This window comes from Bubalus kerabau, chromosome 8 (assembly GCF_029407905.1).
Source record: "Bubalus kerabau isolate K-KA32 ecotype Philippines breed swamp buffalo chromosome 8, PCC_UOA_SB_1v2, whole genome shotgun sequence".
In the NCBI taxonomy this organism is placed as follows: Eukaryota; Metazoa; Chordata; class Mammalia; order Artiodactyla; family Bovidae; genus Bubalus; species Bubalus kerabau.
The window spans coordinates 15,273,987-15,286,931 of NC_073631.1; the positions used below are offsets into that span (position 1 = coordinate 15,273,987).

Below are 12,945 nucleotides of genomic sequence, written 5' to 3' on the forward strand. Positions count from 1 at the left end.
AGCCTCTTCAATAAATGGTGTTGTGATAACTGGACATGCAAAATAACCAAACTGGACTACTTTCTCATACCATATACAAAAATAAACTCAAAATGGATTAAAGACTTTAAGACCCGAAGCCGTAAAACTCCTAGAAAAAAACATAGGCTGTATGCTCTCTGACATCAGTCCTAACAATATAATTTTGGGGAAATAAGTCTCCATAGACAAGGGAAACAAAAAAATAAACAAATGGGACCACATTAAACTAAAAAACTTCTGCACAGTGAAGGAAGCTATCAGCAAAGTGAAAAGGCAGCCAGCTGAATGGGAGAAGATATTTGCAAAAGATAAAAGATTAAAGTCTAAAATATACAAAGAACTCACATAACTCAATATCAAAATAACAAAGAACCCAATTTAAAAATGGCCAGGGGGCCTAAATAGACACTTTTCCAAAGAAGACATATGGCCAACAGCCACATGAAAAGATGCTCAACATCACTAATCATCAGAGACATGCAAGTAAAAATTACAATGAGATGTCATATCAGAATAACTGTTAGCAAATAGACAACGAATAAGTGTTAATGAGGATGCGGAGAAAAGGGAATGTTTGTGCACTGTTGGTGGAATTGTAAATTGGTGCAGACACTATGGAAAACAGTATGGAAGTTCCTCAGAAAATTAAAAATACAACTGCAACATGATTTAGTAATTTACTTCTGGGTATTCATTTGAAGAAAATAAAAACCATAATTTGAAAAAAATATATGCACTCAAATGTTCACTGGACCTTTATTTACAATACCCTAGATATAGAAGCAACCTAAGTGTCCAACATGAGGTGAAAGGATAAAGACAAAGTGGTACACACACACACACACACACACACACACACAGCTAAATAGCTGAAGGTTTTAAGAAATGCAAATTTCGTGTATATTCAGTCACACTTTTTATTGTTGTTACAAAGCTCTGCCACTACATTGGGCTTTTGTAGTTCTGTGGAGTTTTCCTTTTTCCCTTTTTTCTTTCTTCTTCTGTTTTTTTTTTTTCTTTTTTCTTTTTTATAATTTTAATTTTTAATTTTTTAAATCCTATTACATTTTTTCTATATTTATCACTGTTTGCCTTTCCTACTGTTCTCTTCCCCTTGCAGTTAATCTTTAATGTATATAAATCTTCATCTACCTTGATTTAACTTTGCATATCCATTCTTTCTTTCTTTCCTTTCCTCTGAACATTTTGTTAGTTTTATTTTCATTGCTTTATTCACCAATTGGCACCTTGCTTTAGTTTTGTTTTCCAGTTTGTGCTTTAGTTTTGTTCTGGTAGATACAATTTTTGGTTTCCTTTGTTTGCCAGGTCATTCTATTGTACTTTATTTTTGTTGAGCTGTTTTGATTTTGCTTATGGGTGTATACATATATGTGTCTATTCAGTCACACTTTTTATTGCTGCTATAAACCTCTGACTCTGTGTTGGGCTTTTGCAGTTCTATGGAGTTTTCCTTTTTTCTTTCTTCTTCCTTTTTTTTTTTTTCTTTTCTCTTTTTTATAATTTTAATTTTTAAAAAACCTATTATATTTTTTCTACATTTATTCTTTTGTTTGCCTTTCCTACTGTTCTCTTCCCCTTGAAGTTAATCTTTAATGTATATAAATCTTTTTCATCTACTTCTGTTTAACTTTGCATATCTATTCTTTCTTTCTTTTCTTTATTTCCTTTCCTCTCAACATATTTGTTAGTTTTGTTTCATTGCTTTATTCCCCACTTGGCACCTTGCATTAGTTTTGTTTTCCAGTTTGTACTTTAGTTAGTTTTGTTCTTAACTAGTAAATATAATTTTTGATTTACTTTGTTCTCCAGGCCAATCTACTGTACTTTATTTTTGTTGGACTGTTTTGACTTTGCTCATGGGGGAATGTGTATATTCCATTATTTTAATTATTATTTGCCTGATTTTATAACTGCCATTTGTCTGGGTTTCACCTTTGGTTTCTCATTTTTGGATATTTGATTTAATCTCACTTAATGCCATAACAAACCACTTATAGAATCCTCATTCCTGACCAGAGATCAAGCCCTGAGCATTTGGAGTGGGAGCACTGACTCCAACATCAAGACTACCAGAGAACTAAAACTAGGGAGTATCAAATAGTGAGAACTCACACAAAGGAAACCACTTGAATACAAGACCCGGCATCACCTAACCACCAGTAGCACCCTGTGCAGGACGCCTCATCTAAACAACAAACAAAACAAAAATACAAAGCCAATCTTCAGCAGACAGGATTCCCACCTCACTCAGCCTTGCCCCTCAGAAGAAAAACAAACAAACAAAAACTCAGCACAAATCTCACCCTGTAGGAAGCTTATACAAACCACTAGACCAACCTTAGGAGGGCAGAAACCAAAAGGAAGACAGAATTCAGCTTTGGAGCCTGGGAAAAGGAGATCTCAAACACAGTAAGTTAAGAAAAAATAATGAAAAGGCAGAAAAATACTACACAAATGAGGGAACAAATTAGAAACACAGAAGTCCAAATAAATAAAGAGGAAATAGGCAAACTACCTGAAAAAAAATTCAGAATAATGATAGTAAATATGATCAAAAAACTTGAAAACAAAATGGAGAAAATGCAAGAATCAATTAACAAAGACCTAGAAGAATTAAAGAATAAACATATAGAGAAGAACAACAGAATTACTGAAATTAAAAATACTGCAGAAGGAATCAATAGCAGAATATCTGAAGCAGAAAAATGAATCAGTGGGCTGGAAGATAAAATGGTGGAAATAAATTCTGAAGAGCAGAATAAAGTAAAAAAGAATGAAAAGAACTGAGGATCATCTCAGAGACCTCTGGGACAATATCAAACACACCCACATTCAACTTATAGGGGTCCCAGAAGAAGAAGAGAAAAAGAAAGGGTATGAGAAAATTTTTGAAGAGATTATAGTTGAAAATTTCCCCAACATGGAAAAGGAAATAGTCAATCAAGTTCAAGCGGCACAAAGAGTCCCATACAGGATAGGACTAAGGAGAAACAAGCCAAGACACATGCTAATCAAACTAACAAAGACTAAACACAAGAATATTAAAAGCAGCAAGGGAGAAGCAACAAGTGACATACAAGGGAAACCCCATATGCTAACAGCTGATCTTTCAGCAGAAACTCTGCAGGCCAGAAAGGACTGGAAGGATATATTTAAAGTATTGAAAAGGAAAAAACCTACTCTACCCCCACAAGGATCTCATTCAAAATTGATGGAGAAATCAAAAGCTTTTCAGACAAGCAACAGTTAAGAAAATTCAGTACCATGTAACCAGCTTTACAACAAATGTTAAAGGGACTTATATAGCCAAGAAATACAAGAGAAGAAAAAAGATATACAAAATCAAACCCAAACAATTAAGAAAATGGCAGTAGGAACATATTTTTCAGTAATCACTTTAAATGTAAATGGATTAAATGCTCCAACTAAAAGATACAGACTGGCTGAATGGATACAAAAACAAGACCCATATATATATATACTGTCTAAAAGAAACCCACTGCAGACCTCACAGCACATATAGACTGAAAGTGAGAGGATGGAAAAATATATTCCATGCAAATGGGAAGCAATGCAAACCTGGAGTAGCAATCCTCATATCAGACAAAATAGACCTTAAAATAAAGAATATTACAAGAGATAAGGAAGGACACTACGTAACGATCAAGGAATCAATCCAGGAAGAAGACATAACAATTGTAAATATCTATATGTACCCAACATAGGAGCACCTCAATACATAAGACAAACACTAATGGGCATAAAAGGAGAAATTAACAGTAACACAATAATAGTAGGAGACTTTTAACACCCCACTCACACCAATGGATAGATCATCACAACAGAAAATTAATAAGGAAACACAAGTCTTAAATGATACATTAGATGAGATGGATCTCATTGATATCTTCAGGATATTCTATCCAAATGCAGAGGAAAACATCTTCTTCTCAAGTGCACATAGAACAATCTCCAGGATAGACCTCATCTTGGGTTGCAAATAAAAGCTCAGTAAATTTAAGAAAATTGAAATCATATCAGGCATCTTCTCTCAACCACGATGCTATGAGACTAGATTTCAATTACAAGAAAAAAACTGAAAGAAACACAAACACATGGAAACTAAACAACATGTTTCTAAATAACCAACACATTACTGAAGAAATCAAAAGGGAAATAAAATATCTAGAAACAAATGACAATGAAAACATGACAACTCAAAACCTATGGGATGCAGCAAAAGCAGTCCTAAGAGGGAAGTTTATGTCCATACAATCATGCCTCCAGAAACAAGAAAAGCATCAGGTAGACAACCTAACTTTACACCTAAACTGGAAGAAGAAAAAAAAAAACACCCCAAAATTAGTAGAAGGAAAGAAATCATAAAGATCTAAGCAGAATGAATGAAAAAGAAATGAAAGAAACAATAGTCAAGAGTAATAAAACTAAAAGCTAGTTGTTTGAGAAGATAAAACTGGCAAGCCTTTAGCCAGGCTTATCGAGAAAAAAAGAGAGAAGCATCAAATCAACAAAACTAGAAATGAAAAAGGAGAGGATACAACAAGCAATGCAGAAATACAAAGGATTATAAGAGACTATTATGAACAATTATATGGCAATAAAATGGGTAACCTGAAAGAAATGGACAGATTCCTAGAAAAGTTCAGTCTTCCAAGACTGAACCAGGAAGAAATATAAATTATGAGCAACCCAATTAGAAGCACTGAAATTGAAGCTGTGATCAAACATCTCTCAAAAAACAAAAGCCCAGGACCAGACGGCTTCACAGGACAATTCTATCACACATTTAGAGAAGAGCTAATGCCTATCCTTCTAAAACTCTTTCAAAAAATTGCAGAGGAAGGAACATTTCCAAACTCATTCTAAAGGCCACCATCACCCTGATACTAAAACCAGACAAAGACAACACACAAAAAAGAAAACTACAGGCCAATGTCACTGATGAACATAGATGCAAAAATCCTCAACAGAATTTCAGCAAAGAGAATTCAGCAACACATCAAAAAGCTCATACACCATGAGCAAGCTAGGTTTGTTCCAGGAATGCAAAGATTCTTCAATGTACACATATCAATTGATGTGATACACCATATTAACAAATTGAAAGATAAAAACCATATGATCATCTCAATAGATGCAGAAAAAGCCTTGGACAAAATTCAGTACCCATTTATGATTAAAACTCTTCACAAAATGGGCATAGAAGGGACCTACATCAACATAGTAAAGGCCATATATGATAAGCCTACAGCAAACATTATTCTCAGTGGTGAAAAACTGATATTCCCCGTAAGATCAGGAACAAGACAAGGGTGTCCACTTTCACCACTATTATTCAACATAGTTCTGGAAGTCCTAGCTACAGCCATCAGAAAAGGAAAAAAAAATAAAAGGAATCCAGATTGGAAAAGAAGAAGTTCTCACTGTTTGCAGATGACATGATACTGTACATAGAAAACCCTAAAGATAGTATCAGAAAATTACTAGAGCTAATCAGTGGGAAGACTCTATATATGGACATCACCAGATGGTCAACACTGAAATCAGATTGATTATATTCTTTGTAGCCAAAGATGGGGAAGCTCTATACAGTCAGCAAAAACAAGACCAGGAGCTGACTGTGGCTCAGACCATGAACTCCTTATTGCCAAATTCAGACTTAAATTGAAGAAAGTAGGGAAAACCACTAGACCATTCAGGTATAACCTAAATCAAATCCCTTATGATTATACAGTGGAAGTGAGAAATAGATTTAAGGGCCTAGATCTGGTAGATAGAGTGCCTGATGAACTATGGAATGAGGTTCGTGACATTGTACAGGAGACAGGGATCAAGACCATCCCCATGGGAAAAAAATGAAAAAAGCAAAATGGCTGTCTGGGGAGGCCTTACACATAGCTGTGAAAAGAAGAGAAGCAAAAAGCAAAGGAGAAAAGGAAAGATACAAACATCTGAATGCAGAGTTCCAAAGAATAGCAAGAAGAGATAAGAAAGCATTTCTCAGCAATTAATGCAAAGAAATAGAGGAAAACAACAGAATGGGAAAGACTAAAGATCTCTTCTAGAAAATTAGAGATACCAAGGGAACATTTCATGCAAAGATGGGCTCGATAAATGGTATGGAACTAACAGAAGCAGATGATATCAAGAAGAGGTGGCAAGAATACACAGAAGAACTGTACAAAAAAGATCTTCACATCCCAGATACTCACGATGGTGTGATCACTGACCTAGAGCCAGACATCCTGGAATGTGAAGTCAAGTGGGCCTTAGAAAGCATCACTACAAACAAAGCTAGTGGAGGTGATGGAATTCCAGTTGAGCTCTTTCAAATCCTGAAAGATGATTATGTGAAAGTGCTGCACTCAGTATACCAGCAAATTTGGAAAACTCAGCAGTGGCCACAGGACTGGAAAAGGTCAGTTTTCATTCCAATCCCAAAGAAAGGCAATGCCAAAGAATGCTCAAACTACCACACAATTGCACTCATCTCACATGCTGGTAAAGTAATGCTCAAAATTCTCCAAGCCAGGCTTAAGCAATACGTGAACCGTGAACTTCCTGATGTTCAAGCTGGTTTTAGAAAAGGCAGAGGAACCAGAGATCAAATTGCCAACATCCGCTGGATCATGAAAAAGCAAGAGAGTTCCAGAAAAACATCTATTTCTGCTTTATTGACTATGCCAAAGGCTTTGACTGTGGAAAATTCTGAAAGAGCTGGGAATACTAGACCACCTGATCTGCCTCTTGAGAAATTTGTATGCAGGTCAGGAAGCAACAGTTAGAACTGGACATGGAACAACAGACTGGTTCCAAATAGGAAAAGGAGTACGTCAAGGCTGTATATTGTCACCCTGCTTATTTAACTTATATGCAGAGTACATCATGAGAAACGCTGGGCTGGAAGAAACACAAGCCGGAATCAAGATTGCCGGGAGAAATCTCAATAACCTCAGATATGCAGATGACACCACCCTTATGTCAGAAAGTGAAGAGGAACTAAAAAGCCTCTTGATGAAAGTGAAAGTGGAGAGTGAAAAAGTTGGCTTAAAGCTCAACATTCAGAAAACGAAGATCATGGCATCCGGTCCTGCCACTTCATGGCAAATAGATGGGGAAACAGTGGAAACAGTGTCAGACTTTATTTTTGGGGGCTCCAAAATCACTGCAGATGGTGACTTCAGCCATGAAATTAAAACACGCTTACTCCTTGGAAGGAAAATTATGACCAACCTAGATAGCATATTCAAAAGCGGAGACATTACTTTGGCAACAAAGGTCCGTCTAGTCAAGGCTATGGTTTTTCCTGTGGTCATGTATGGATGTGAGAGTTGGACTGTGAAGAAGGCTGACTGCTGAAGAATTGATGCTTTTGAACTGTGATGTTGGAGAAGACTCTTGAGAGTCCCTTGGACTTCAAGGAGATGCAACCAGTCCATTCTAAAGGAGATCAGCCCTGGGATTTCTTTGGAAGGACTGATGCTAAAGCTGAAACTCCAGTACTTTGGCCACCTCATGCGAAGAGTTGACTTATTGGAAAAGACTCTGATGCTGGGGAAGGGATTGGGGACAAGAGGAGAAGGGGATGACAGAGGATGAGATGGCTGGATGGCATCACTGACTCGATGGACGTGAGTCTGGGTGAGCTCCGGGAGTTGGTGATGGACAGGGAGGCCTGGCGTGCTGTGGTTCATGAGGTCGCAAAGAGTCGGACATGACTGAGCGCCTGAACTGAACTGAACTGAATCAATGAATTCAGCAAAGTTGCAGGATACAAAATCAATGCACAGAAATCACTTGCATTTCTATATACTAACAATGAAAAATCAGAAAGAGAAATTAAGGAAACAATCCCATTCACCATTCCAAGAAAAAGAAATATCTAGGAATAAACTTACCTCAGGAGACAAAAGAACTGTACACTGAAAACTATAAGACACTAATGAAAGAAATCAAAGACAACAGAAACAGATGGAGAGATATCCCATGTTCCTAGGTAGGAAGAATCAATATTGTGAAAATGACAATACTACCAAACACAATCTACAGATTCAGTGAGATCCCTATCAAATTAGCAATGGCTGTTTTCACAGAACTGGAACAAAAAATTTCACAATTCATATGGAAACACAGAAAACACCAAATAGCCAAAGCAGTCCTGAGAAAGAAGAATGGAGCTGGAGGAAACAACCTTCCTGACTTCAGATTATACTACAAAGCTACAGTCATCAAGACAGTATGGTACTGACAAAAAAAAAAACAGAAATATAGACCAACAGAACAAGATGAAAAGCCCAGAAGTAAACCCATGCACTTATGGGTACCTTATTTTTGACAAGAGGCAATAATTATACAATGAGGCAAAGATTGCCTCTTCAAGAAATGGTGCTGGGAAAACTGGACAGCTACATGTAAAAGAATGAGATTAGAACACTTCCTAACACCATACACAAAGATAAACTCAAAATGGATTAAAGACCTAAATGCAAGACCAGAAACTATAAAACTCTTAAACATAGGCAGAACACTTGATGACATAAATCAAAGCAAGATCCTCTATGACCCACCTCCTAGAGTAATGGAAATAAAAACAAAAGTAAACAAGTGGGACTTGATTAAACTTAAAAGCTTTTGCACAGCAAAGGAAACTATAAACCAGGTGAAAAGACAACCCTCAGAATGGGAAAAAATAATAGCAAATGAAACAACTGACAAAGGATTAATTTCCAAAATATACATACAACTCAGTCAAAAAGTGGGAAAAAGACTTAAACAGACATTTCTCCAAAGAAGACATACAGATGCTTATCAAATGCATGAAAAGATGCTCAACATCGCTCATTATTAGAGAAATGCAAATCAAAACTACAATGAGATATCACCTCACACTGGTCAGAATGGCCATCATCAAAAAGTCTACAAACAATAAATGCTGGAGAGGATATGGAGCAAAGAGAACACTCTTGCACTAATGGTAAGAATGTAAATTGTACAGCCTCTATGAAAGACAGTATGGAGAGTCCTTTAAAAACTGGGAATAAAACCACAGTATGACTCAGCAATGCCACTCCTAGGCATATAACCTGAGAAAACCAAAATCGAAAAAGACACATGTATCCCATTGTTCATTGCAGCACTATTTACAATAGCTAGAACATGGAAGCAACCTAGATGTCCATCGACAGATGAATGGATGAAGAAGTGGTACATGTACACAATGAAATATTACTTAGCCATAAAAAGAAGTGAATTTTAGTCAGTTCTAATGAGGTGGATCAACCTAGAACCTATTATACAGAGTGAAGTGAGTCAGAAAGAGAAAGATAAATATCGTACTCTAACACATATATGTGGAATCTAGAACAATGGTACTGAAGAATTTATTTACAGGACAGCAGTGGAGAAACAGACATATAGAATAGGTTTATGGACATGGGATGAGGGGAAGCGAGGGTCAGATGTATGGAAAAAGTACCATGGAAACTTACATTACCATATGTAAAATAGTTAGCCAACGAGAATTTGCTATATGGCTCAGGAAATTCAAACGGCAGCTCTGTATCAATCTAGAGGAGTGGGATGGGGGGGGAGATGCGAGGGAGATTTAGAAAGAAGGGGTTATATGTATACCTATGGCTGATTCATATTGAGGTTTGACAGAAAATGACAAAATTCTATAAAACAATTATCCTTCAATAAAAAATAAATTAGAAAAAAAGAAAAGTAAAACTTTTTTAAAAAAAGAAATTCAAATCTCTAGTTATATGTTAAGGAAGTCAAGGTGTAATATACAGAATAAGGAATATGGTCAGTAATAGTGTAGTAAATCTGTGTGGGGACAGATGGTTACTAGACTTAGGGTGATCTTTCATAATGTATGCAATCATTATGTAATACACCTGTAACTAACGTAATATTGTTACATAGTATTGTCAACTGTATTTCAATAGAAATAATTGAAAATAAATGCAGAGAATTACTATGTTCATGGATCAGACAATTCTATATTATTAGTAGAATTGATCCACAAATTGATCTATAGATTCAAAGCAATCCCAAATCAAACATCAATGTGCTTTGTAAATGAAACTGGTAAGCTAGTTTTAAAATTTATGTAGCTATTTAGATAACTTAGAATAGTCAGTAGTTTTGAAAAGGGCACACATAATTGGATAACTCACAGCACTAGTTTGAAGATTAAGTGTATTGCAATGAAGGCAGTGTGGTATTGGCACAGGGATAAATACATCAATGCAGAAGACTGAAAAGTTCAGAAATCAGCACACAGGTACATGGTCAATTTATTTTCAGCAAATGTGCCTGAGTAATTCAGTGGTGGTAATGAATAGTCTTTTCAAAACATGGTATTGAAACAGCTGGCTACCCATTTGGAAAATATTGAACCCCCCTTTACCAAACATCATGCATGAAAATAAATTTGAAAGATTTCACCTACCTGATATAAAATCAAAACATTAACACTTTAAGAAGGAAAATATTAGGTTGGGACAAAAGTTAATTGTGGTTTTTGTATTATTGAAATTTGCCATTTGATATTGGAATATATTATAAATAAATGTGGTTATGTTATATATCATTTTAATGCACATTTCTTGCTTTATGTTTTTTTGCTAGTGACTTGTTGTTGTTGTTCAGTTGCTAAGTTATGTCCAACTTTTTGTGACCCCATGGACTGCTGCACACCTGGCTTCCCTGTCCCTCACCATGTCCCAGAGCTTGCTTAAACTCAGGTCCATTGAGTCAGTGATGCCATTCAGCCATCTCATTCTCTGTCGTCACCTTCTCCTCCTGCCTTCAATCTTTCCCAGCATCAGGGTCTTTTCCAGTGAGTCAGCTCTTTGGGTCAGGTGGCAGAAGTATTGGAGCTTCAGCTTCAGTCCTTCAGGGTTGATTTCCATCATGATTGACTGTTTTGATCTCCTTGCTGTTCTCCTTGCTGTCTAAGGGAGTCTTAAGAGTCTTTACTTGCTGTTTATTTTCCGTTTATTTTAGACTATGGAAATGATGTTAGACAAAAAGCAGATTTGAGCAATTTTCTTATTTGAGTTCAAAATGGGTCATGAAACATCAGAGACAACTTGCAACATCAACAATGCATTTGGCTCAGGAACTTCTAACGTACAATACAGTGCAGTGGTGGTTCAAGAAGTCTTGCAAAGGAGACAAGAGACTTGAAGATGAGCATAATTGCTGACCATCGGAAGTTGACGGTGAAAATTGAGAGTCATCATCAAAGCTGATCCTCTTACAGCTATTTGAGAAGTTGCCTAAGAACTCAGCGTTGACCATTTTACAGTCATTCAGCATTTGAAGCAAATTGGAAAGGTGCAAAAGCTCAAAAAGTGGATGCCTCATTAGCTGACCAGAAATCAAAAAAATTGTCAGTTTGAAGTGCCTTCTTCTCTTATTCTGTGCAACAACAATGAACCATTTCTCAATCAGATTGCAAAATGCAACAAAAAGTGGATTGTATACAACAACTGGTGATGACCACTTCAATAGTTGGACTGAGAAGAAGCCCAAAGCACTTCCCAAAGCCAACTTGCACCAAAAAATATTATGGTTACTGTTTGGTGGTCTCTTGCTGGTCTGATCCACTACAGCTTTCCGAATCCCTGTGAAACTATTACATCTGAGAATTATGCTCAGCAAATTGATAAGACGCACTGAAATCTGCAGCCCCTGCAGCTGGCATTGTTCAACAGAACGAGCCCAGTTCTTCCCAATGACAATGTCCAACCACGCGTTAAAAACTTGAACAAATTGAACTATGAAGTTTTGCCTCCTCCAGCATATTCACCTCTCACCAACCGACTACCATTTCTTCAAGCATCTTGACAATTTTTCCAGAGAAAATGCTTCCACAATCAGCAGGATCCAGAAAATGCATTCCAAGAGTTCTTTGAATCCCCAGCTACAGATTTTTATGCCACAGTGATAAACTTATTTCTCACTGGAAAAATTGTGTTGATTGTAATCATTCCTATTTGATTAATAAAAATGTGTTTGAGCCTAGTTATAATGATCTAAAATTCACCACCTGAAACAGAAATTACATTTGCACCAACCTAACTGGAGAAAATCTTTGTAATATTAAATCAGGCAGATTTCTTAGGTAGGAAGCACAAATTGCAATCTTTTAAAAAAGAATAATTTGGACTTCTTGAAAAACTTAGGAAAATTAAAAGGCAACCCACAGATTGAGAGAATATAATAAATCACATATATGATTTGTGTGTGTATATCTGTATCTATAATACATATATATGTCAGGGGAGTGTGTAATTTCCTTGGTTCTGTCTCACTGCAGCAAAAATTTGAAGCAATGGAGTAGTGTTATACAGCTCAGTTTTATTTGGCAAGCAAAGGAAAATACATCCTCGAGGTATAAGGGCAGGCCAGCCCAAAAGAAGTGAAGCAAGAGAAGCCAGCGGCTTAATTTTGGCTCCCCTTTTTATATGTTTTCCTCCTCCCCCTGAGCCTGTCCGATGTAAACTGGGCTAGCCAGGAGGGCTGTTTGCTTCATCTGAGGTTCTCACTCAGGTTCTTGGTCCTTCCTTTGTTCTGTTTTTCCGGGCTTTTTCCTTTCTTTGTCTTTTTGCCATCACTATTTTTGACTCCTTTTTCCTATTCTAACTACCTAACATATATGTATCCAGAATATATAGAAAATGATTACAACTCAATGATTAATTTCCCAAAGAAAAATAACTTGGGTGATAAATGAACACTGAGGCATACTTTCACAGTCTTATTTGAAACAACATGAAAATAACTCTAAAAATATATTTAATTACTAACATCCAAGTATAAAAATTTTGACATTTAGTGTATTTGTACAGAGAATGGTAGAGTATTTCT

At 36.3% G+C, this 12,945-nt stretch overlaps 1 protein-coding gene across 7 annotated transcripts in view; it reads left to right on the forward strand.

The window, feature by feature from the left end:
* The window catches only part of PPP1R9A (protein phosphatase 1 regulatory subunit 9A), a 339,158-nt gene that overhangs the window by 223,944 nt on the left and 102,269 nt on the right, over positions 1 to 12,945 (forward strand). The window lies entirely within an intron of this gene.